General features: G+C 39.0%; 1 protein-coding gene across 1 annotated transcript in view; it reads left to right on the top strand.

Annotated features, from left to right (window-relative positions):
- The window catches only part of csmd2 (CUB and Sushi multiple domains 2), a 2,031,293-nt gene that overhangs the window by 345,309 nt on the left and 1,662,260 nt on the right, over positions 1–23,724 (top strand). The window lies entirely within an intron of this gene.

The raw sequence follows: 23,724 nt of genomic DNA on the forward strand, positions 1-23,724 counted from the left end.
TAGTTACAAGAATCACAAATTTCTTACCTCTGCCAGTGTGATAAACATGTATGCTTGATATCAAATTATCACTTGGGTAATGAAAGCAAATTTTATTGCTTGGACATGCTGGGAGGAAAAAAAGATGAAAACTCATGAGCAAGAGTTATAGATGAGCTTTCCATTAATTTCAATATATATTATTTTGGCTTTTGTAATTTAGTTCTGCAGTTTGGAATACTGTTTCACACTATATTTTAAACGAGCAGAAGAGTAAAGAGGTTGAAGTTAGTTAATGCAATGTTTGCAAGGAGATCAGCAAAGCAAAAGAAAACAGTAAAACTGTACATGTGCAAAGTTTTACACAGACAATATGAATGCAAACAATACAGGAAACAGTATATCATTTAGTTTCAGGACGTGTCTTGATCTCAAACATTGACTACTTTTGCACTGGAATTTAATCACATTTCATGAATTTGAACAAGCAAAAAATAAGTATGAGTGTTGGTAGTTTATTAATTTTTTACAATTAGATATTAATAGATAAATGAAAAGGAACAAATAACCATTATTTTAAAGAAAATGGCAAGATTTGCTGAGATCTGACTCCCACACCAACAATATGTTCCTGGATATATGACTCCCACTACTTTGTGAGCAATGTGCATTGTTTTCCCATGCTAGGTGCAGAGTTGACTCATCAGACATCTGATAATCAAAATTAATCATGGAAATTCAAGGAAATTTAACAGGAAATTTAAAAGGAAATGCAAGGAAATTCAACAGCAAATAGATGAATTGCATTGTTGCTAGAGATAATGAATGAAAACAGAGAATATTTCAGGTTTGCAACAAATGAGGTGGAAAATGTTAGAGATGAATTCAGTAAGAATCAATACAAAGCTCAAATGGAGTAGGCTGTATTTTGTCATAATTATAGATGAGCCTTAAGTATGTAATTATAGAAGCATCTGAAAACCATTTATGAAATGCTTTTGTCAGATAAATTTAATGAATATTTTAAAATATGAAATGTATCTAATAGTAATTATATTATGCATATTTCTGTTTTGTTTGAGTCTTTGGTTTCTCTTTCTGATTTATCATTGGATGTTACAGGTTTTCCAAATGACTAGTTAAAGTAGATTATGAGGAAGTGGTACTCTCTAGTGGATTATTTCTTTGAGGAAGTCACAGGCAAGATTGATTAAGGAGAGTCTATGGAGATTGTTTACATTGATTTTCAGGAGGACTTTGACAAGATGCAACAGATGAGGCTGCTAATTAAGATAGAAACCCATGGTAACACAAGAAAGATACAAGCATGGATAGAAAATTGGCTGACTGGCAGAAATAAAGGGGGGCTTCTCTGGCTAGCTGCTAGTTACTATTGGTGTTTTTCAGGGGTCTTTGTTAAGTCTGCTACTTTTCACATTATATGTTAATAACCTGAATGATTAAATGGAAGGCTTTGTGTCCAAGTGTGCCAATGATACAAAAATAGGCGGAGAGGCAGTTGATGTTGAAGAGCCATACAGACTTGGACAAATAAGGAGAATTACACACAGCTGTGGAGGCTAAGGCAGTAGATATATTTAAAGCAGAAGTTAATAAGCTCTTGATTAGTAAGTGCATCAACATTTATGGGGAGCTGGCAGGAGAATGGGTTTGAGAAGAAAAATAATTCAGCCACATTTGAATGGTGGAGCAGACTCAATGGGCCAAATGCCCCGATTCTGCCCCATGTTTTATTTCCTGACCATTTCATCTGTGGAGTGTCAGTGGAATCAATTCTGTTTATTAGGGTTGGAATGGTTGTGCAATAATGGGTACTAATTCTTCCGATGTGACTGGCATGTGACAACTTTCTCCCTTTGTTTATGTTATTACTATGTTTTTAAAAAGTGATGATTTGAATTTGATGACAATGCTGATATAAGGGCTGTGCTAATTCATGTTTAATCAAATGTTTTAAATGGAAGTCAATACATTTACAAAGGATGAAACAATTTGCAGAAGATGACAGATAAGATTTTCATAGAATTACTGAAAAGATTAACAGAAGACTAGAAACATATTTGTTGTACAAATGAAATGTGATGTAGATGAGTTGTAATATATCCCATCATTTGGCTGCAAATTGTTGGCTATTGACAAAGCAAGGACTTTATTTGAAACCTCTCTGCACTATATTTTAATTCCTACGGATTTGCATCAGAGAGAGGCAAGTTGACTTGATGCTTGAGTAGAGAAAACGCAGTGATCTATTATCACTGTGGGTGGTAACTGGGCACTTGAAAGTCCATGGTGTGTTTGTGCAAATTCAAGGTAGACCTATGAAGGACAAAAAATGTTTGTCTACGCTAGCATTTTAAAGTTTTAACTAGCAATGTTGATGAAACATCGATAAATGTAACATGATTTTTTGACAATAAAAACATTCAATAAGGAACTTCATCAAAATTTACTGGAAAGGAAAACATGAGATTAGTGGTTAATATATTTAAATAGATTAATAGCTAATATTTAGAAAGAGATTAACAATAAATAGGTTATTTTATGTCTTAATCTCTCTTTTTCTGATCATTCTTACATTTCTGTAAGGTTTTTAGTGATTAGTTTTTGTATGGAATTGTTCTTTTTGTTCTCTTTAAACAGTGTAATACTGTAAGAGCTAGTGATAACATAATATATAGTTATATTTGAGTATCATTCAAGGTGAGTAAATTACTTGTGATTGAAATTGGAGAATGTGCTAGATGCAATATATAATAGAAATTTATGAATTTATCCACTTCGCTAAGTATATTTGTCTTTATTACAAATTGGTCAGAATCTAAAAGTATAAATATTAAGTTTCACTGAAATCAGTTGTATTCAATCTTAAAAGTATGTATTACTGCACCACAGAGAACAGTTTCCTACCCCAGCAAGTTTTCAAGGAAGAGATTTCTTGCACCACAGAGTTTTTCCTGTAATCCTTTCATGATTTCACTTCGGAAGCATACAGTAAGGATTTACTCAACTGAATTTTTTGGTTAGGAGGTTGTCCTATGTGAATTGTTGTCTAAATCATTACTGCTGGAATGTTGAAACATGAAAGTGAAAGAAAATGAAATTGCTACACACGTTCTCAGTTGGGTGCTGGTTTAAATTTCTACTGCTGCTGTGGATAGCTAGGACATCACAATGACAGAATAAGAGGTTCGATATTGAACCCTGAGGACCTTTTTCTGTCAATGACAGACATCAACAGAGTATATTGTACCAAAGGGATTACTTAAGTTCATGGGATAATTCTGTAAAATGTAGTTCAGATAGACGAGAAACTGGAAACACTTGGAATGGTGGAAGATATTCAAAAGGAGAAACAATCTTCTGTGGCACCCACACCTTACATGTTTAGCTTCCTAACTTCATAACCCTTTGGTATATCTGCATGGTTCCAATTCTGCCCACCAGATTATCCTTGGTTGTGAATGTTCCACTGTAGCTGGCCACATCTTCTGATGCTAAGGCATTAAGTTCTGGAATTGCCACTTCCTCCCCTACTGTTTAAGTTGATCCTCGAAACCTACCCATTTGTTCAAGTACTTGGCTGTCAACTGGAATATTACTGAATGAGGCTCAATGTCAAATTTATTTAGTTTATCATTTTGAGAGTTGTCACAGGATAGATTGCAGCACATATATGATTCACTGATGTACATTTGCTGCAAAAATTTGAAAGGGTCTTTCATAAGGATTGTATTTAAAAATCATATAGATTTAATGAATTATTATGAGCGAATACTCCCTTGTCTTAGTTTAACAAATCTCAGAATGCTCTGATTATAATTTTCTACAGAAGCTGAGGCTGAGTGAAGAGAATAGCAGAAAATGATATTGAAAATTCATCCCTTATAATAAGGACCATTGATGAAATGTCAGCAAAAGGGAAGCAAACTTATAATATTATAAAATGCAAATAACATACTGGATTCAGGCAATTAAAATTGTTCATCAGAATCAAAATTACCGGACAATTACAATGATCTCTTGGTGACTTTCCTGCACTACAGATGGTAATTGAGGTTATTTTGTAAGAGGCAATCAAAGTGTGACTTGTGTCAGTAATATTTTATGATGCATAGTTGAGCTCTTTTAAAAGATAAAATTACATGAGTATAATGATTAGAATATTTGCTTTATTGTCAAATATTTATCTGAAATAATGACATTCAGCATTAATAACATACTGTATACACTTCAATATGCTGATCCTTATAAGACCATAAGACATAGGAGCAGAATAAGGTGATTCAGTCAATCGAGTTTTCTCTATTATTCAATCATGGCTGATTTATTTTCTCATTCTTCTGCCTTTTCCCTGTAACCTTTGATGCCCTTACTAATCAAGTACCTATCAACCTCTGCCTTATTACAGACGATGGTTTGAACTGCACAAGTGTTGGTAGCAATGAATTTCATAGACTCATCACCCTCTGACTAAAGATACTCCTCCTCATCTCTGTCTAAAGGAATGTCTTTTTATTCTGAGGATATGCCCTCTTGTCCTGGAATTCCCACTACTGGAAATCTTCTGCATGTCCACTCAATCCTGGTGTTTCAATATTTGATATTTCAATGAGATCTCCCCTCACTCTTCAACTCTAGAGAGTACAGGCCCAGAGCCAAAAAAAAGTGTTCTTCATGTGTTAATCTTTTCAATCCCAGTATCTTTCTTGTAAACTTCCTCTGGACCAGCTCCAATGCCAGCACATCCTTTCTTAGATATGGTACCTCAAAACTGTTTGCAAGGCTCCAAATGTGGTGTGTACTATGACTTATAAAGGTTTAGCATTACATCCTTTGATTTTATATTCCAGTCTTCTTGAATTACATGCTAACATTGCATTTGCCTTCCTTACTGCTTTCTCAACCTGCTGGTTAACCTGAAGGGAATCCGCACAAGGACTCCCAGCCCTTTTATACCTCTGATTTCTGAACTTTCTCCCCTTTTAGAAAATAGGCTTGAAGTGGTTACATTTTATTCAGAGATACTTAACCTTGAAAGTTATTACAACAGTGCGTGGTTTGCCAAAGTAATTCCTCTACAGAAAAATGGAGAGAAGAGATAAAACTAAACTGTTGACTAGACTAGGCCAGTAGGTCAGTTTCTGGTAGCAGTATTGAACAAAGTTAATATTCACCTAAAAACATTGCATGACTTTATTTCAATTGAGGAATTATGACAAGTAATGAAAGAGACATTTAATTAAGGTGTCTGGAGCAAATAATGACACACTCTATTGAAGGAAATTTAGAGGATGTTGTGAATGTGAACTTCCAAAGGCCATTGATAGGGTGCCAGCTATGTTACACTAAGGAATGTGATTAAGTGTAACAAGCTGAAACTCTGTAAGCTGAAGAGGACTGATCATACCAATGTCAGCTGAGATTTAATGAAGTGAAGATATGAGGTGATATACTTTGAAAGGAAGAATAAAGAAAGGATATATAAATTAAATGATACAGTCATGTAATTGTGGTAGAGCAGAGGTCTAGGGGTTCAGATACACAAATCTTTGAAATGGAAGGACAAATTGTTAAAGCCTTGGTGTTATAAATAGAGCTATTGAGTTGAAAGACCATTAAATCAATGTATATTTGTATAAATCATCGGCTAGGATATAGATAAAATGATGAACAGCTTACTTTTATGAAGAGTGACAAGAATATCAAAAAAAAACTTCAAAGAATAGGTTTTATTTTTCCAAGGAGCTTGGATACATAGATGGATAGGAATGGATAGAACACTGTAGGCCAAATGCAGATGGGATTAGTGTTGGCAGGCATCTGAGGTTGCATGAATGAGTCGGGTTGAAGGGACTAATTTCTGGAATTCTACGTGACTATGAGACAAGAGGACACCTTGGCTGTCGACTTTCCAAAGCGAGTCTTCCAGCTACTGGATTTGCAGCTGCTGTTGTGAGTCAAGGAGGAGAGATCATTATGATGGGAACTATCTAGGAAGGTACTCCTGCCAATTTGTTTTCCAGGCAAAGGAAGTACGCTGTCAACTCAGGCAACAAAGAAAAAGCCTTTGAAGTGCATTACTTCCCTTTTTTTTCTGCAGGGGACCAGAGTCATCTGTCATAACAAGTCAAGATAAGGCTGCAAACAAAGAAGTCTTCAATGACACTTACAATTAGACAGTTCCTTTACTAAATATGAAGTATTATTAGCCTTTAATGCATAGATTTTGTTGGTTGCTATATTACTGTAATGTGATTGGTGATTGATCATACAAATATGGAATATAAATGTCCTCAAGGTTACCAGTTGGTCAATGTCTGTATCTAACTAGTGAATTTTTTTTAATAAAAATGGAATTTTCTGGTTCAAACTTAATAACAGTTTGGTGGTAAGGGCTATACAGTTCTCCTTGTGCATAGGTAAATACAATGTGTTTGAGGAACGAGTGTAAGTTTTCTGATTTCAGTTAGTCAGCAGTGACAGTGCCAGTCAGGACAAGTCATTTACTGGGCATGGACCATGTAAGTGTTCTGTGTTCGTAAAGATTGGATTGGGCTAGTGTTTCTGGAAACATAGCTGTGAGTTCCTTTTCAGGTGTTGCCTTCCAATGTTGTGGAAAAATTGATATTAATGAGATTGTGATTGAATTGATAAAAACATAGTTGAAAAGATAGGGCAGACTGCTGGCTGAAGAAATGGATAGGAATGAGGGTGTTGGATTCTAAGCTGGAACCTGCAAAAGATGGAGGAGTTGCATTTCAGATGATTAGTAATCTCTAATCCTATTGAGATTTCTATATATATTGTTGGACAGGGAGAGGAAGCAGGAAAAAGCTTTAGACCTGTTGTTCCCAAACTTTTTTGGGTTACCACCCTCTTGGATACCAGACCGCATCACGAGTACCAACTCTCCCTTTCCAGCCATTTCATAAAAATTATAAAGAATTTTGATTTACGATGCACAGTGAAAGAAAATAGGAACTGCAAATTTAAAGCAATGACAAATAATTGTAAAAATAATTCAAATCTATTTAAAGCTACAAATAAATTACTTATTTAATTACAGTAACAACATTTTTCACCAACAATTTTAGAGCATGCATTAGTAGTCCAATTATTCACTACTTCATTGCTTTTTCACCTTTCAATGAGATGGATGGGCTTGGTGCAATGATATCAATTTCTCAATGTCAGGCTGAGTGTCAATGAGAAGGACTCTCAGATCCCCATGTTCAGTCATTTGCAGTCTGTTTTGTTGCTTTGAAAGAAGTTGGGAGACTGCACCGAGACCAAACTCCACTAAATGTAATATTGGAAAGGCAAATAAGAACATATTGACCTTTTTCCACAGTGCAGGATAGCTCTCTGAGATTTCCTTCTGTAAACAAAAGTCTTGATGTGATTTTTTTTTCAACCTCAGCTTCAGCTCAAAGTCATTTGGTAGTGAGATCAGTTCTTCCTCCTCCTCCTTGTTAATTCCTCATTATAAATGCCTTGCAATAGATTTATTACCCAATCAGGAATTTGGATCGAGAGAAGGACCTGAAGTATCTCTGACATGTCTTTATGCAGCTCACCCAGGTGGGCACAGTATACTTGAACTAGTGAAAATCTGCAGATGCTCAAAATCCAAGCAACACGCACAAAATGCTGGAGGAACTCAGCAGGTCAGACAGCATCTATGGAAAAGAGAACAGTCCTGCTGAGGGGTCTCGGCTGGAAACGTTGACTGGAATCTTTTCCATAGATGCTGCCTGGCTTGCTGAGTTCCTTCAGCATTTTGTGCGTTTTGGCAGTATACTTGAAGATCATCTAGTATTCTTTCTTTCTCTTCCAACTAAGGGAGGCTCAGAAATTGGAAAAGGTCGCAACGGCCAGTATTGCACTTAAATAGCGTTTACGTGGACAGAAATGTGAAGATGACTGATTTGACTTAGTAAAGATTCACATCATTTCCTTGCAATTGAAGGTTGATTTCATTAAACTTTGTGAATAACTCTGACAATTAAGCGATGTCAAGCCTAATATTCTAGAGTTGATTACTCAGTGATGTGTTTGAATGTTCAGAGATTTTTATCACTGTTTGAAGAAGTGCGTAAAAGCATTTCAGGCAGTTTCCTTTTGAGAACCATTTGATTTGTGTGTGCAACAGCAAGTTTTCAAATTGTTCATTATTCTCAATAGAAAGCTCTTGAAATAGTCAAAAATTGAAAGCATGGGACTTAATTTTATTTATCACTGTGATAATAATACTTAATGATTTGTGCAGCTGATCACTGAAGCTTTTTGTGTCAAAATGTTGCCTGTGAATTACAAGAAAGTAATAACTCCAGGGCAGCATACTGTAATTTATGGTGGCCTGTCTGTAACAAAAGCAAGAAGGTTAGTGAGCAGAATGTCCTTTTTGTAAAAATTGATCAATTACCCATAACATTGACTCTTCTTTTGTATCTGTTTCTAAAAAAAATTCCCATAAAAGCAGTGATTGAATGTATAAAATAATTGCAGAAATGCAATTCTTTGCTATTCATCTAAAATGCATTTGTGATCAACTTAAATATAAGCAAGAGTTTTGTAACATATCAAGCACGGTACAGCACAGTACTGTCATTAGTGTAATACTATTACGGTGCCAGCAACAGGGGTTCAACTCTTACCGCTGTCTGCATGGAATCTGTATGTCCTCCTCGTGACTGCATAGATTTCCTCTGGGTGCTCTGGTTTTCTCCCATATTCCAAAGACATATGGGTTAATTGGTCACATGGGTGTAATTGGGTGGCATGGGCTCGTTGGGCTAGAAGGGTCTAGTACCATGCTGTAACTCTTAATGATAAAACATGTCAGAAGTACATTTTCTGATTATTTCAGGCTGATCTGATATTCTATCTATACCTTCCTTTTATACCTTCATTGAAGCTCTTTGATGTTTACATCTGCAAGCAAGCAAATCTTATTAAAAGGGCACAGCTTTCCCTTGCCTTGCATTTAATTCCGTGTTCATCACTGGAACAATTCAAGTGGTTTCTTTAATGATCAAGACATGAATCTATCTAATGTGACTTGCACCATAAGCTTTGAACATTAGTTATAAATTCCATTTCTTTTTCTAACAAGCTCAAATTGAATCAATGTTCTGGCTAACTTGAACTGAAATGATATTTCATTGATAGTTCCTGTCACCATTATCTCTGGCTTTATTTCTTACCAAGGTTCCATCACTGTATAACGTGATTATTCAGAGATCCATAAGAACATCACAAATAGAAGCAACAGCTGTCCATTTAACTCCATATATCTACCCTACCATTCAATAAGATCATGTCTGATCTTGTTCCAGTGGTAATCCCATGTCCCTTAATGTATAAAACAAAGTTGAACTAATCTCTTCCATAAATATGTTCATTGACTGTATTGGATAGCAAATTTCAATGATACATTGTCCTTCACATGAAGAAATGTCTTCTTTATTTCAGCCATCAGCTCTTCATTTTTGGATTCTATGCACCCAGTCATGGAAAATACCATCCTTTTATCTACCCTGTCCAGTCCCTTTAAGAGTCTTGCAAGTTAGAGTAAGACAATCTCGTTCTTCTGCACTCAAGAGAGCATGGAACTATTTATTTAAATGGTTCTTCATAGGACAAACCAGCCATCTCTTGACATAGGCTGGAGAACCTTCACTACACTCCCTCTGTCACTAATATATTCTTTTTATGGTTGGAGGACAGAGACATTACTATATTTTAATGCAGCTGCTTTAGTGTTACAATAATAAGGCAATATATCAACACACATTTCCAAAATCATCTTGCATTAAAGGACAGCAGAACTTTTGCTTTTCAAATTGCTTGTTGAAGTTGTAATTTATTTTCAGTAATTCACAGACAAGGTTACCTGATTTTTAACCATTTAAGAAAAATGCATCCACTTCCTGTATTTTTCTACCAAAATAGATGATCTCATATTTTGTGCAAATATATCTGTCACAAACCAGGTTTCTGTCCATTCACTTGGCTTATGGAAATGTCCATGAAACCTCACTGCATGCTCCTCACACCCCAAAATGATTCTTATCCCCAGATTTGTACTGGATAGCTTATATAGTAGCAACACACAATCAGACCAGATGAAGGATCTTGGCTCAAACATTGACAGCTCATTTCCCTCTATGGATGCTGCCTGACCTGCTGAGATCCTTTTGCATTTTGTGTGTGTTGCTCAAGATCTCCAGCAAATGCAAAATCTCTCCTATCTCCACATTACACAGTTGTGTGGGCTACAAGGAGAATTTATTTCTCTGAAGTTTCCTAGATTTCCAACTTCATGCCCAGCTCAGTTACGTTGGTTACCCCTCATGGAATAAACTTCATGTTCCCCTTTACCAAGTCCTTCATAAACCTGTTTTGCTCTTCCTCTGCAATTATTGAATTCAGAATCTACAAGCCAGATACACTTTTCTCCAGCCAGTTTTCACCCAGCCTCTCCACCGTCAAGGACATCTTCCAGGGCAGTGCTTCAAGAAGGAGCATCCATCAGTAAGGAGCATCACTGTCTGTGAACACAAAATAATCTGCAGATACTGCGATCAAAGCAACACTTTCAGTACGCTGGATGAACTCAGCAGGTTGGGCAGCATCAGTCAGAAACGATGAGTCGACGTTTCAGGCCGGAACCCTTCGTCAGAACTGAAGAATGAAAGATGGAGAAGGATTTGAAGAATGCTTGTAGCTTCAGTTGAAAGACCAGTAATTTGAAAGACAAAGGGGTGGGGGAGGGGAAGCATTGACGTTATAGCCCTGAAAACAATGGATAGTAGAAGAAGGAGGCAGAACCAGACGGACGGGATCTCCCGGTAGCCACCGACTTCAACTCTGCTTCCCATTCCCATTCAGATATGTCCGTACATGGCCTCCTCTACTGCCATGATGAGGCTAAACTCAGATTGGAGGAGCAACACCTCATATACCGTCTAGGTGGTCTCCAGCCCCTTGGTATGAACACAGAATTCTCCAACTTTCAGTAATTCCCTCCCCCTCCTTTCCTCTATCCCTATTTCACTCTACCCTCTCCCCCAGCTCCCTCATGGTTCCGCCTCCTTCTGATGCTGCCTGACCTGCTGAGTTCATCCAGCGTACCGAAAGTATTACTGTCTGTGAATTGCCCTCTTCTCATTACTATGATCAGGAAGGATATACAGGAGCCTAATGCCCCAAACCCAAATATTTTGGGACCAGTTTCTTCCCCTCTGCCATCAGACTTCTAAAATGTCTATAAACCCCTGAACACTACCTCACTATTCCTCTTTTGCACTATTTATTTAAGTATTTATTTATGTTTATTCTCACTTATAGCAATTTGTTATGCTCTACTGCTGCCATAAAACAATAAATTTCACACTTCACACCCAGTGGCCAATTTATTAGGTACACCTGCACATCTCATTAATGCAAGTATATTAATAGCCAATCATGCTGCAGCAGCTGAATGCATAAAAGCATGCTGACATGGTCAAGAGGTTTAATTGTTGTTCAAACCAAACATCGGAATGGGGAAGAAATGTGATTTAAAAGTGACTTTGACTGTGGAATTATTGTTGGTGAATGAAAGGGTGTTTTGGGTGTTTTGAGTATTTGAGCAACTGTTGATCTCCTGGGACGTTCACGCACAACAGTCTCTAGAGTTTGCAGAGAATGGTGAGGAAAAACAAAAAAACAATATCCAGTGAGTAGCCAGTTCTGCTGGTGAAAACATCTAGTTTATGAGAGACATCAATGGAGAATAGCGAGACGGGTTCAAGGTGACAGGAAGGCGACAGGTACTCAAATAACCATGCATTGCAACAGTGCAGAAGTGTCACTGAACACACATCATGCCAAACCTTGAAGTGGATGGGCTCCAGCAGCAGGAGGCCGCATCCAGGAGGTACCTAATAAAGTGGCCACATACTTCGGTTGTCCATCGAAATCCAATGACGACGTCCATTCTTTTAATGCTGAGATCTTTGATGACTATACTGTCCTATCCTGGACCCACAAGCTCTATTGCAGGTGGGACATGTATATGTAGTAGTGGTGGCAACCATGGCTGCATTTCTCCTGGCTTTCTTCTGCTGTCTTCTGGTTGTTCTTTCCATCTCCAGAATACGGACCCCGTCCCTACACAGCTGTTGCCAAGTGGTACTGTCAGCAGCAACCTCCTCTAGGTCCTCAGGTCTGATCTTGCATTTCCTTAAAGCATTCTTCATCTGATCCTTATAGCGCTTTTTCGGCCTTCCAGCTGAACGTTGACCAGGATGTAGCTGGCAGTATAACACTCTGCAGAGTAGCCAACATGGGGCCATCCTTATCACATGCCCCAGCCACTGCAGCTGATGCTGCTTGATCATGGCCTCAATATTTCTGCAGTTGGTCTTTACAAGTATTTCAGTGTGAGGCACCCGTTAACCGCAGGTAATTCCCAGGATACGCTGGAGGCAGCTTACGTAGAAGCGCTCCAAGGACTTGATGTGATGGCAGTAGGTTACCCAAGCTTCACAGCTATAAAGGAGGGTGGTGACACAGACTGCTTGGTATACGGCGACCTTTGTGGAGGGAGGAAGGCTCCTGTTCTGAAAGGCTCTACACCGAAGTCTCCCAAAGGCAGCTGATGCCTGTTTAATGCAGCTCTGGATGCGGCAGTTTCATATGGAGCTTGGCCACGATCCAGCACTCTGCACCTCTCATGGCACGATTGATGAGAACATCCTCGATGTCACTACGTCTCACAATGATGAAGTCGATCATGTGCCAATGTTTAGAGCGAGGGTGCATCCATGAGGTCTTACATTTTGCCTTCTGCTGGAAGATGGTGTTGGTTTTAGTAAGGTTATGCTCAGAGCAAAGAGTAAGTAGCCTCATGCCATTTGCATTCACCTTGCCAATGCCATGCCTACCTAGCACTCCACTCCATATCCTGTTGTTCTGTCCCACCCTAATGCTGAAGCCCCCAAGCAAAAGGATCTTATCATTCTTTGGCATCTGGCAAAAGAGCTTCATCCAACGTCTGATAAAAGCCTTCCTTGGCCTCATTCTCAGATGGCAAAGTTGGTGCATAGGCACTGAGAAGCGTGGCATAACGTTTCTTTGCCAGGGGGATACAGAGGGTCATTAGTCTTTCACTAATGCCAACAGGTGTTTCTGTAAGACTTGGTAGAAGGGTTTTCTTAATGGCCAAGCCTACTCCATGGAGATGTTGTCCACCTGGGGGGAAACCTTTCCAGAAGAAGGTGTAACCCGTCCCTTCCTCTATTAAAGAGCCTTCATCCAGGAGCCTGGTCTCACTCAGGGCAGCAATGTCGAGGTTGTAGCGCCTCAGCTCAGCAGCGATCAAGGCTGTTCTCCGGTGAGGTCTGTCAGAGATACCATATGAGTCCAGGAGAGTCCTTACATTCCATGTTGCCAGTTTTACGTTGTACTGTTTCTTACTTTGACTGCAGTAGTGGAATAACCCGATAGGCGTGGTAACCTATCCTGGTGAGTGATTGAATGGGCAATTTTTAGGCCACCTTTTTTAGGCTCTTCCCCAATTGGGGTGAGCAGTGCAGTCCCTAAATAGGGCTGCTCAGTCGCACAGGGGTCTGCCGAAAACAGATGCCACTCAGTCCCAGCTGCTAGCAACCAAATGCCCTGTGCTGCTGCCATGCAGGGTTCTGACTAGCAGCTCCCAGTCCATTCATACCTGCTCCCGTTGCCAGACACCCCATCACCATCAGACCTCAACCATATGTAAGGTCCAGGTATTGTTCACCATGGTCACAAGTGGAGACCAGCGCAAGGAAGATTTTAAAATGCCACAGGTTGTGAGACCAGCGCAAGGAAGATCTTAAAATGCCACAGGGGGTGCACCATCCCCAGTAGCATTATGTTCACCATGATGAGGTAAATCCCGGTGGCAAGGGTGATCCCAGGACAACTGGTCCCACATCTTGGCTGCAGGAGGCTGCCGGATCCTTTGTCTGTTAAGGCCCGGCACCAGCGCATTGCTTTTCTGTCATGTGTGCTCCCTTAAACTTGTCTCAACAGACTTACCACAGGCAGTGGGGCTATTTGCCCATAGCTGGGACAGTGGTTGACGGGCGCCAGGGCGTGTCCACACAGTGGTGGACCTGCATGCCATGTGTCTGGGGCCCACTGCTGCTCCAAAATCCCCTGTCGTTTAGCCTGGGACCGTAAGATACCCAGCTTCCCTGTTGAAGCACCTTCAATTACTCCAAAAGACTGAGGTTTGGTAAAATACTGAAAGGCTTTTATTCGCTGTACAATACGACCTCCACAGTGAGTGTCTGCCCCCGGACTGAGGGGGAGGGGCAAGGCGAACTCCTTTATACAGGACTCTGTGGGAGGAGCCACAAGGGCAGTCAGCAGAGGGATGTGTCCAGACAGAGAACCGAGTTACAACATATATACATGGTTTACCACACCTGTGTGGCCCCGAGGAGGCACTACAGGAATCTTGGTGGTGGAGAGGCTCTGTACCAGCAGGAGGAGGCTTACACACTGGCTCCTCTTTTCACCCTCTGTTAAGAAGGCCAGCCAGCGGCAATAGCTGTAAGCAGAGAGCACTATGCGGCATACAGCATGCACTAACTACAAGCATTACTACACTACTGCACTGGACGCTTCACACCCACCCTGTGAGCAAGTACTCCCACCCACAGAAGGCCACATACAGAAGATATCTAATAAAGTCACCATTGAGTCTATGTCGCTGATTATAAACATGACGCAAATCCATCAGACTCACTTTTAACTCTAAAACGTCTGGTTGATTTAGTTCTCTTTCAAAATCCTTGTGGAACTTTGTTGATCAAATACCCAGAATCAGAATTAGGTTTCATATCACTGGCGTATGTCAGGAAATTTGCTATGTAGCGGCAGTAGATTTCAATACATAATATAAACTGTGAATTGCAGTGGTTGTATATATTAAATAGTTAAATAAATAGTGCAAAACAAAAGTAGTGAGGTAGTGTTCATGGGTTCAATATTCATTCAAAAATCTGATGGCAGAGAGGAAGAAGCTGTTCCTGATTTGTTGAGTGTGCGCTGTCAAGCTCCTGTGCCTCCTCCCTGATGGTAGCAAAGAGAAGAGGTAATGTCCAGGGTGATGGGGGTCCTTAGTGATAGATGCCACCTTCTTGAGGCATCGTTTGCTTGAAGATATCCTGAATGCTGGGGAAGCTAGTGCCCATGATGGAGCTGATCGGGTTCACAACTTCCTGCAGCTTCTTTCAATTCTGTGCAGTGCTCCCCACCCCCCTCCCCCCATACCAGATGGTGATGCAGTCAGTCACAATACATCTGTAGAAATTTGAGCAACACACATAAAAGTTGCTGGTGAACGCAGCAGGCCAGGCAGCATCTCTAGGAAGAGGTGCAGTCGACGTTTCAGGCCGAGATCCTTCATCAGGAAACGTCGACTGCACCTCTTCCTAGAGATGCTGCCTGGCCTGCTGCGTTCACCAGCAACTTTGATGTGTGTTGCTTGAATTTCCAGCATCTGCAGAATTCCTGTTGCTCCCCGGACCTTCTGTCCCATGATCCTCTCATATCCCTTTTGCCAATCACCTGTCCAGCTCTTGGCTCCATCCCTCCCCCTCCTGTCTTCTCCTATCATTTTGGATCTCCCCCTCCCCCTCCAGCTTTCAAATCTCTTACTAACTCTTCCTTCAGTTAGTCCTGACGAAGGGTCTCGGCCTGAAACGTCGACTGTACCTCTTCCTAGAGATGCTGCCTGGCCTGCTGCGTTCACCAGCAACTTTTATGTGTGTTGCTTGAATTTCCAGCATCTGCAGAATTCCTGTTGTTTGTGTAGAAATTTGAGAGTGTCTTTTGTGACGTGCTTAAATTTAAATTAAATTAAATTTAAAATTAAATCTCCTTAAACTCCTAATGAAATGTTGTCACTGTTGTGCCTTCTTTGTAGCAGCCTGTGTTGGGCCCAGGATAGATCCACAGAGATATTGTCCCATTATATCTGGAAGATATCAAATGTAGCCAAAATGGAACATTTTACAACAAAAATATCAGATCCTTTTTCGGAATGTAATTGCATTGGACATATACCGTGGTAATTTGCAAAATAACTTGAAGCATGACATCTGTTCAATTATTGTACAAAGATGGCCTGTTTTCTGCTAATTTGTTCCATGTGAAATTTTAAATAAGAATCCTGATTTTCTTTTCCCCCATATATCCAGACAGAGCAGAAAATGTGTTTATTTTCATCACTAAGATCAGTTGTGTTAAAGTGATATATTAATCTTGAGATAAAAATAGTTTAATAGAATTTTACTGTGAACAGGTGGAAGAACCATCTGTCATCAGTAAGGGCATAAAATACATTGTATGTTTATATATGTAGTATTTAAATTGATGTTCAGTTGCAAAATTGCATTTTTAACCATCATATGAAATCATAATAGATTGGTTTGCAGAAATCTTTCTGCAAAATTGTATGTAATATTGTTTATAGTTAGTGCTATGATAACCAGAGTTGTAGTTTCCAGAAATAAAAGACTACAAACATTTCCAGTGCATGATGAGAATTTTAACTGCTTAATATATTTGATGCCAATATTTGTCCATTGTTATTGGATTTCAGCTGCAGACAGATTTCAACATGTTCTCATCACTGTTGCTCTTTATCAGTGTCTTTTTGTTTCTTCATGATTTCCTTCACTTCCTCGAGTATTTGCAGCAAAGCTATCACTTAATTTCTATTTACATCCATAATTGTCACAAAAGATGTGCAAATTATTATGCAAATAACAGAAATTCGATTCCTTGCTCCTGCTCCATCAGTCAGTAAGTCATGGCTGATCAGTATCTCAATGCCTTTTATCCACTGTTCTCTATCTTGTAACACCATTATGAATAAAAATCTATTGATGCTGCTCGTGAATGTGACCCAGCATCCTGTCTATTGAGAAAGCTAGTTTAGATTTTCAGATCGTGTGTATTTAATTTAAAAAAAATGTTTTCATATTTCACTGTAAAAGAACTAGCTCTAATTTTAATATTTTTGTTTAATTGTTCTCGATTCTGCACTTTTTTCAAAGGAATAAAATGATTTTGATGGAATTATGAATTAGCCTTAAAACCCAGTATCCTTCTGCAAATCACACCTCTGAAGCCGCATATTGTTCTTAATAATTTAGACTCAATATCTGAAATATCAGCTACCTGATTTTTGAATTCAATGATCTAAATGCCAACTTTATATTAGCCATTATCCTCTATGATAACTCGTCCAAATCTGCTCACTGATTTTTTTAAATTAAACTTGTGGTCTGAATCTCTGCTCTTAGTGCTCCTTCAGTGATTTATGCTTTGTTACTGCTCACTGTTGTTCACTTTAGTAATCATTGTCAGGATATATATATATATCACATAATTCTTGTCTGAATCCTTGGAAATCTAAATAGTTAAGTGAAAGTTAATAATCTACTGGCAAAAAAAGCTATTTGCATTAACATGTTTGAAAGTGGAATATACTGCTGACCACCAATTGATCAAAAATATCCTAAATATGTTAGTTTCCATTACTCAGGAGTTAACTCTGTGCTATGGCTTATCATGTGTAAATTAATAATCAAAACTGTCTTTCAGTCACCATTCTATTGTTCATTGTTATGGTTTCTTTCTGTGAGTATTGCGTGTATATTAGATTGAGGACACGCAGTCCTCTTTTATTGTAATTTAGTAATGCATGCATTAAGAAATGATACAATGTTTTTCCAGAATGATATCACAGAAACACATGACAAACCGACTTAAAAACTAACAAAAACCACAATTATAACATATAGTTACAACAGTGCAAAGCAATATTGTAATTTGATAAGAACAGACCATGGCACGGTAAAAGTCTCAAAGTCTCTCGAAAGTCCCATCATCTCACACGGACGGTGAACCTCCAGTGTCACAAACTTGCCAATGCAGCATCCCAGAAGCATCCGATCACAGTCCGACTCTGAGTCCGTCCGAAAACTCCGAGCCTCTGACCAGCTCTCTGACACCGAGCACCGAGAACCATCTCTGCCGAGCGCTTCGACCCCGGCCTCGGCAACAGGCAAAGCTGAGGATCTGGGGCCTTCCCCTCCAGAGATTCTCGATCACACAGTAGCAGAGGCAGCGAAACAGGCATTTCCGAAGTTACTCCAGGTGTTCCTCCGTGCTTCTCATGGCTGTCTCCATCAAATCCGGATTGTGCACGGCCCCCTAGTTAACACATATCGATATTCATTCGGAACGGCTGCGTTGCGCCGCCATCTTCTCCTCCCTTCTACTTTCTTCATGCTGTTATTGATGTGAACCATTAAAGTGTGCCAGATGTGTTCACCATAAATATTGACTGCTCACTAGCATTAACACAAATTACACAAACTAGTAAGTTTAAAAAAAAAGCCCATTATGCTCCTTAAAACCAGCTTTACTTTTCAATATGTTTATGGCTGTCTCCTAGCTACATTCAATTGCTTGCTCTTATCTATATCTATTCTCAGCTTAAGTATAAATGGCATAGTCACTATTCTGAGACGCGACTCACTGATTAAGGATTAGCTTCTCAAGCACTTTAAGGCTTTTATGGTACAATGGGACCAATTCCCATTCTGCTAAAGTTGAGGCAATTTTCAATCTTACCTCAAAGCATCACTGGATTGAATGCTGAGAAAAAATTGATTCCCCTTGTTCCAAATTAAAATCAAGTAAACCTTTCTTCTTAAATCTATGCCAAACTGTATCTTTTTCTGGGTCAGGAGTCTAAAGTACCATGGCACTGTAGCTGTAATCTCACCAAAACCAAAGCCATGGATAATGACAGAAAGGCCTCTTTACTTTTGAACATCAATATTTGAAATAAATACTAACATACGAGGGGTGATTGATAAGTTTGTGGCCTAAGGTAGAAGGAGTCAATTTTAGAAAACCTAGCACATTAATTTTTCAGCATAGTCCCCTCCTACATTTACACACTTAATCCAGCAGTCGTGGAGCATACGGATTTTGGACCTCCAGAAAGTGTCCACAGCAGGGGTGATTGATAAGTTTCTGGCCTAAGGTAGAAGGAGATGAGTTATACAGCTCTTGTTATACGCACCTGCAGTTCAACTCTTTGACTGATTATGCATAAAGTTTGAAATTAATAACTCGTCTCCTTCTACCTTAGGCCACAAACTTATTAATCACCTCTGATGAGTTATTAACTTCAAACTTTCTGCATAATTGCTGAAAGAGTTGAACTGCATGTGCATGCAACAAGAGCTGTATAACTAATTTCCTTCTACCTTAGGCCACAAACTTATCAATCACCCCTGCTGTGGACACTTTCTGGAGATCCAAGATCCGTATGCTCCACGACCGCTGGACTAAGTGTGTAAATGTAGGAAGAGAATATGTTGAAAAATAAATGTGCTAGGTTTTCTAAAATTGACTCCTTCTACCTTAGGCCACGAACTTATCAATCACCCCTCATGTTAATAGAACATTTACAGCACATTACAGGCCTTTCAGCCTACAATGTTCTGACCATGTAACCTACTCTAGAGACTGCCAAGAATTTCCCTAGGGCATAGCCCTCTATTTTTCTAAGCTGCATGTACCTCTCTAAGAGGCTCTTAAAAGACCCAGCTGCATCCACTTCCACGACTACAATGGTTGGCCTCATCAGCAATAAATATGAGTCAACATGCAGAGGGAAGATAGAGAGGCTTGTCTAATGGTACAAGAACAACAATCTAAATCTCATTGTGGACAAGACGAAAGAGATGATTGTGGACATTCAGGAAGGTGCAGGTCGACCACTCCCCATTGCTCATCAATGGCTCTGTTGTGGAGAGAGCGAAGAGCGCAAAGTTCCTTGGTGCGCACATAATGGACAATCTAAGCTGGACCCACAATATCTCTTTATTAGTCAAGTGCCTACACTTCCTAAGGACATGGGGTTTGCAAAGGTTCCCCGCCCCCATTCTAACAATTTTCTACAGGAGCACCATCAAGAGTGTCCTGTCTGGCTGCATCACTGTATGGTATAAAGGCTGCAAGGCACTGGACCACAAGACCCTATAGCAGATAGTAAAAACCACCAAGAGGATCATTGGGGTTTCCCTTCCACCTGTTTGTGACAGTTACTGGAAGTGTTGCAGACAAAGAGCTCAAAACATTGTTGAGGATCCCTACCACCTATCCCACTATTTCTTTGACCCACTACTGTAAGGAAGGAGGTGCAGGAGCATCAGGACTAGGACTACCAGATGAAGTAACAGCTACTTCCCTTGGGCTGTGAGAGTAATGAGTATCTTGTCACCACAGAAGTCTTGGCACTAGGACAGTGAGCTGTTTATGGTACTGTTTTTGTTTACTTGTGCTGCACACTACCTGCATTTTGAATTATATTTTCTTAACTAATTTATGGTAACACTTTGGTTTATGAGCTGTGTGTGATATATGTTTTGTGGGTGCACCATGATCCAGAAGAACATTGTTTCATTTGATAAACTTGAACTTGAGCAAGTGCAGAGTTAAAGTGTTCAAAAGAATTAGTGACATCCAGACCCACTAGCCTGCTTGGCAGGCATTCCACTTCCCTCCTCAACTTTCAAGGTTGTCATCAGAATTACATAAGAACATCATTACAGATCATAGTAGCTCCACCAACTCAACTCTAAAGCCCACAATTTCTATTGTTATAAAGGTAAAAGAACAGTGCTTCCCTGTAATTTTCGTACTAACTTGCACATCATCTGAGCAAAGCTTTGCTGGGTCTCTATTGACGCTGTGTCAAAGTCTTAAATCTACCTTTCTTACAACACTGTAGAAATAACATCTCAGTATTCCTGAGAAATACTGGTTTTCTAGCATGTATTATACAGTGCAGATGGAAATGAAGTAGTTGTTTGATAATTTTGGTATATCCATAATCCCCATTATAGATTTATCAATCTGTGAATTTCTTCCCATTTATATACTCATATAGTTCCTTTGACCTTATTCTGTATATTTTACTGTTTTATTCTTTTTCTTTGTTCTCTTGCTTGGCAAAGGTCTCCTCAGTTTCAAAATCTTGTGAATCTATCCAATACTGAGACAATCTTCAGCTAGTCATGTTTTTTTTTCCCTATATTCTCTTATTAGCTTCGAATAGTTGGAACAGTTTCATATTTGTTTGCAATTTCCTGACAGAACTGTACAGTGTATTCATCAAGAAGAATGAACTACACTCACTGGCTCTTTATTAGGTGCAATTGTACACCTGCTTGTTAATTTAAATATCTAATCAGCCAGTCTTGCGGCTTTAACTCAATGATAAAAGCATTCAGTCATAGTCAAAAGTTATGTTGTTGTTCAGACAAAAGAACAGAATGGGGAAAAAAATGAGATCTAAGTGACTTTGACTGTGGAATGATTGTTGGTGCCAGACTGGGTGTTTTGAGTATCTCAGAATCTGATGATCTCCTGGAATTTTTAGACACGAGTTTATAGACACTGCTGCAATAAACAAAAAATAAAATCCAATGAGCAGCAGTGCTATGAGCAAAAACTCCTTGTTAGTGAAAGGACAGAGGAGAATGGCCAGACTCACTTACAATAATTCAAATAACTAAGCATTACAACAATGGTGTGCAGAAGAGCGTCACTGAACTTCCAACACATCAAACTTTAAAGTGGGGGGGGGCACAAGAACAGAAGACCATAATCATACACTCAGTGTCCACTGCACTAAGTACATATCTCTGAGTATTTTCATTTAACTGGTGATTCTTTCTTCATTTTAAGGTACAAACAAGAGAAAATCTGTGGATACCAGAAATCCAAGCAACACTCACAAAACGCTGGAGGAACTCAGTAGCCCAGGCAGCATCTATGGACAAAAGTACAGTCGATGTTTCGGGCTGACACCCTTCAGCAGGACCTGTCGAAGGGTCTCGGTCCGAAAAGGTTGACTGTACTTTTTTCCACAGATGCTGCCTGGCCTGCTGAGTTCCTTCAGCATTTTGTGTGTGTTGCTACATTTTAAGGTAATTGACTTTGCTTCACTTTCTTAGAAGATTTTTTTTTTCAGAATTAATCGCATTACACTCAGAGTTTCATATTGAAGTTATAATATTATGATCACTTTCCCAATGAATCTTTTTAATATCATTGATAATTACCCCAGTCTTATTACACAAAAAATATTCTGAATTGATGTAACTGCTAGTTAGCAGCTTAGGGCAGAATTGCAATGTTTAATAAATATTGATTGCCTTTTGTATACTCATTCACAGTTGTTGGGAATATTGAATAGATTGTTCTTGCATGGCATTTTGTTTCTTAGCAATCCTGTTAACTTTAAGCACATTGCTCAGAGCAAGATATACAATACTTGTTAATTTTTTTGGCTATAAACTGATTTCAGTTTATTGTTACTAAAATGGATATGCTCAGGCTATTAATTTAATTAACTTTATTATGCCAAATCAGTAAGGATATACAGCTAAGGATGATTGTTAACTGGGAACAAGATCATAGTTTAATTTTGCAAAGGCTCTAATCAATATGAATTCCGGTCTTCAGACTACCTAAAAGCATGAAAAATCAAATCATAAATACATAGAATTAGGTATTAAATAATGCAGTGAGTTCCTTTAAATCAGGATGAATTATAGCATCATAGGAGTTTGAGATTATTGTAGTCAGTCAGTTATTTAAAACGAAGTTTAAAATAAATTTTGATATTTCTTAATTTAAGAATTTGAGACATTTGGATATTTCTTAAATTCGTGTTAAATAGACATTTTATAACATTTCTGAGTTTGGGTGTAGCTGTAGTCTTTCTTCTCTCTTCTCTTCGGATGAATGAGTCGAGCTGATTTCTTTCATTGTCTGGCAATTTTGGCATTCACAATGGAATAATTTGCCAGTTAACTCCACATGATAATGCTATGAGTTCCATTTGGATCTTTTCTGTCAACTGAACACATCTTTTCTTTATCGATCATAAACGAATGAACAACAATGGCTGTTGTTAACTGAATGCAAATAACTATCTTAATTGCTTTATTTCTAGTGAAGATAATGTTGATATTAAAGGGATCTTGCTGCATTCATCATGTTTCTTCTTGTCTTCTGTAAAATATTTTACCAAGAAGGTAGAAAGTTGAAAAGTAACAAAGCTAAAGGAGAACATGAGGAAATCTGCAGATGCTGGAACTTCAAGCAACACACATAAAAGTTGCTGGTGAACGCAGCAGGCCAGGCAGCATCTCTAGGATGAGGTACAGTCGATGTTTTGGGCCGAGACCCTTCGTCTCTTACTAGCTCTTCTTTCAGTTAGTCCTGACGAAGGGTCTCGGCCCGAAACGTCGATTGTACCTCTTCCTAGAGATGCTGCCTGGCCTGCTGCGTTCACCAGTAACTTTTATGAAAGTTAAAGGAGAACTCAGATTGTGCTTTTACTCGTGGTATAAACCATTCTCTTCTGCTATTTTAACTTCAAATTAAAGTCAGTACATTCAATCAGTGTGATGTGTCATAGATTGGTTCTGTCCTCCGCGGATGGTCATGAATAGATATGGATCCCCTGTTAATCTCCCTGTACTGTAGTGGCCAGAAGAGCACACACTGTAATTTGGTTGATGTTCAACCAATTAATGCTTCGTGATATTTCAGTGTAATCTCTCTCCCTTTATATTCTTTATCTTG

Source organism: Mobula hypostoma, chromosome 26, assembly GCF_963921235.1.
Source record: "Mobula hypostoma chromosome 26, sMobHyp1.1, whole genome shotgun sequence".
Lineage (NCBI taxonomy): Eukaryota > Metazoa > Chordata > Chondrichthyes > Myliobatiformes > Myliobatidae > Mobula > Mobula hypostoma.